This window comes from Enoplosus armatus, chromosome 5 (assembly GCF_043641665.1).
Source record: "Enoplosus armatus isolate fEnoArm2 chromosome 5, fEnoArm2.hap1, whole genome shotgun sequence".
Taxonomy (NCBI): Eukaryota; Metazoa; Chordata; class Actinopteri; order Centrarchiformes; family Enoplosidae; genus Enoplosus; species Enoplosus armatus.
The window spans coordinates 8341870-8346116 of record NC_092184.1 but is presented as its reverse complement, the minus strand read 5'-3'; positions in this window follow the sequence as shown (position 1 = coordinate 8346116).

Here is a 4247-nt window from a genome sequence, read left to right as displayed (position 1 = left end):
TCAGGTTGTTTTATTTGTGTTGATCAAACTGACAATTTTAGCTAAGAAAACTGAGCTGGGTTGTTAAATAATCCTGCATGTGAGGTTACATTCAGTTTTAAACACCACTTAGTAAATAGTCACCATGCACCTTCTGTGGATTATACAGCTATACCTGTCTCATATTAAACAGGCACATGATTTCACGGGTTTTAGTTCATCTTGATAGTGATATGGGTTGTTTTAGCTGTCTAAACCATTATCCCTTTTTGTTTTTGATTGTTCAAACAGAAGTCAGTGCAGACTTAAATTTCTTATCACATTTCTTGTCGCATTTATTTGCTCACATTATTGAAAAGCATCTGTATGTGCAGGAGATGGGATGCACAGACAGACTGCACCGATAGGCATTAAAATAATGCGTTAGGGTTGTTGTTGTTGTTCTTTTTTTGTTTTGAAAAAAGAGATATTTTTCTGTGTTTGCATGATTATAAAACTATGGGCTACGACTGTGCATTTCACACAGTCATTGAATGCCGATTCGAGGTGAACCGCAGCTGATTGGCTCTGAGAATAAATAACTGACATTCTCGTGATCCACTTGCGCGCCGTCTCCAAGGAAGGTGGGCTCCGCCCCTCTCAGCGGTGTGGAAACAACACGCATGGTCCGTGGACAGGCAGACCTTGGAGAGGCGGCAGGAGTCAGAGATACTGATGGGCAACACCGGCGTGTGAAACATGAAGTTTCAATGTCAGGACCGAAGCAGCCGGATCCCGACAGTGGCGGTGACAGGTATGTAAGGAGTCCGGCACGCATAGTGTCCAAATCATGATAAGGTTAATAGGCTCGATGTTCGATCATGCCTCCACTTGGTCCTAGCGCCGTTTGCATGCATGACGGCGTCACTCAATCATACAAGTTTATCAGAGGTGACGGAGGCTGCCGCACTGAGGCGGTCGGTGCGGTCCAGTATACGAGGCCGACAAGCTGTATTTTTGTGCACGGAGTGTCGCGCATTTAGTGTCGATTCATTCAGTCAGTCAGTGATTTGGGGGTAAAAACAGCCATGTAGCTCCAATGACGGTGGACACACAGCAGGGTTAACGTGCATGTCCAGTCATTTCAATTCCCATCCCAGTACACAAATGCGCATGCTGCACAGCAGCTCCACTGACAATTGTATGATGTTTTAACAAGATATGCAGGAAAAACTAGCTCGGTAACCTGTCCGCCGTGATACCACGGGGGTGTTTGAACGTCTCAGTGGTCATTTCTACTGTGTGGGGAAATGAGAAGCCGCGTATGGCCTCAGTGCGGTAAATTGTTGCATGGAGCAGTAATTTAATCGCACTCGTTGCATCTCTCTTCGTTGTGGTACAGATGATCAGCGCTGCTGTTGCTGTATTTACACCTAGAATACGGATCATGTGCAGGTGACTCAACTGAAAGGCAATAGCTCATTTGTGCAGGTGCTTTACTCCAATGACCTTATGGTGTCAAGTTTGTTGCAGCGTCACTGCCATAGTCTGCTGCTGAGAGTGGGGTCTTCCTGTCATATAACTGTCTGGCATCCTAAACTGGTAGGTGCACAGGTGACTTAGCTAATGAGAATGTGTAGTGCTGCAGCAGGTTAAGACCTAATGCTGCATCAGATTTTACTTGCGAGCCGTCTCCAAGGAAGGTGTACTCCGCTGTAAAACGGGCTATGTATATGGTTTTTAGTACTGGGCAGACGTGTATCTGCTGTCACTGTGTTTCCTGCAATTTGTCCTGCCAAGAGAAATATAGATTTTCTACAAAATCTCCCCACTGGGAGGGTCAGGTGCAGCTTTTTCTCAGTCAGCAGCTTGTATTTATGGTGAGTCCAGTATGACCTTACTGGTCCACAAACAAGCCAAGGTAAATGCATCTATCAAGTGTATTTGGACACCAGAGAAAATATGTTATGCTACAGCACAGAGCAGTTAACAACTACAGAAAATATTCAGTGATAGAAGTTGAAGTAAAATCAGAGAGCATCAACACCCATAGAAATCTCTTAAACCATTCATGCAACATAATCCACTTGACTGTTCATCCATATGCTCAGTGTGTTCCAGTCATATCATTTGGCAAAATACATTACGTCTGTCCCCAACACTGTCATTCCTACTCAAAGCTCCTGAGCTCTGCCAGACATAGGCATCAAGACCAAGACAAAATTCCATAATTTTCAACAATCAACAGAGATGTGTGTGTGTGTGTGTATGTATGTATGTATGTATGTATGTATATATATATATATATATATATATATATATATATATATATATATATTGCAGAAGCCGCAACATTCATTCATTCAACTAATAGACACATAGATGTTTGAGGACCCTCACACACAGCTGCTGTCTTTTAGTTGTTGTGAGTGCTGCTGGAGAGAAAACAGTGGAAGATTTCATTCACAGCAGAAAAAAAAGTTTTAAAATGTTCACAGAAATCTCTCCTACCATCTTGCATCATATTGCCACATTCAGACCAACAATAGCACTGTGTCACTGAAATGCAGCCTCCTCCATTCATTTTAATCAAACCACAGTGTAGGCACAGCTGTGGTCCTGATGCAGAGGGCTTGGGAGAAAAGCACTGGGTCATTTGGCAAAAAGTTGATCCTGGCTCAACTTTTGCAGCAACACAGAGCATCATCTTATGTCAACGCATTTCTAATAGAAAACTTTGTAGCGTGAATGGTGTGATTCTACTTTTTAGAAAATAATTGTCATTTTGAAACTTTCCAGAGTTGTAAAATCCCATCCCGAACTCGCTGTGCTCTGTTTTGGCATCTGATAAGTCTTCAAACTCATGGATCTATCACTCAAACTTTACCTTGTTGTACTGTTGTTTTCACCAATACCTGAAATAACATGACCAAATAGCAATAGCAGTGCTGCCCTTTGCATGTTTTAATGTACTCTTTTTTTCAGTTTGAATGCCTGCGAATTTACTTTTACTCTATTGATCCATCCAGTCATTGTTTTGCCAAAATATGTCCAAATACATCAACATTTCAGAGCCAGTGTTTGATACTCAAAAAATGCTATAGATTTGTAGTGGATTCATCTAATGCAGATTAATTTAAGTTTGGTTTGTTTGGGCACTAGTTGCGTCAGTGGATGACCTAAACGTTAGACAAGGCGCTGGTAAAGCTGGCAGAGGCAATGATCAATCTGTGGTTACAGAAACTATGCATGATCCAAACAGCAGCCTTAAATACTGTCTGTGGTGGAGAACCATGGGAAGAAAACAACCATGCTGTGGAGCATCCAGCAGAATGGCTTCATGTTCTGTGAAGTGTCCTCAGGGTGGTAACCTGAGCCCACCTGTGTGACATGCCTGCACAGAGACCTCACCCTCTGTCTCTCTGTCTCTCTGTCTTTGTGTGGTCGAGTTGTAACTAGTTTTGCTCCCCCTGGCTTCTGTCCACACTCTTTAACTCTCCATCTCAAAGATCTCAAATGTTAGACCAACTTGAGGCAGTGTAGCGACTGGCATAGCCACACATGAAAGAATGTCTACACATTCATATGGTAATTTGTTGGCTTTTTGTACAATCCATGACTTTGTTCTTCATGTGTGTACAGCAATGTACTACCAAACAAAGTTGATTTCTTGAAATGCGCATAATTTAACCCTCATAAGTGCTCTTTGTGAATTATTCATTTCCGTCCCACTTGCACATAACTCTTCATTCCTTTTACAAAGTGGTGCAAAGTAAATACTGAAGACAGTCTAGTGTTTTGCTTAGTGTTATCACACTAGCCTCAGTATGTTGTTCACTTGGCACTAACACAGCCCATTCATTCCAGTTGAAACTCACTAATCCCTACTGTATTACCTACAGTAGTTTAGAATTTTGTAAAATCAATGGTTTTGCCATAACGACTGTTTGTACATGATGTATGGCTTCTGTAACTTGCATCCCAGTGTTGGGTTACTTAGTTAAGCCACATGTTTAAAAGAAAATCAGCAAATAGGAGGAGGTGTGTTATGGAAATATTAAGTACACAAGTTGGACCACAACCACAAAGCTGGAAATCTTTCCTACCAGGAAACTTGTGTCATTCTGCTAAGTGGCTGATTGTAGGTATTACAATGAGAGTACTGAGCTGAGCTAAAGCCTCAGTGGCAGGCACACCTATCTCCAGATGTGGTAGGAAAATAACATCTTAATAGCCAATATTCGGCCCTGTCAGGTTTTAACAATGAAATGACCACATCTCTACTACAG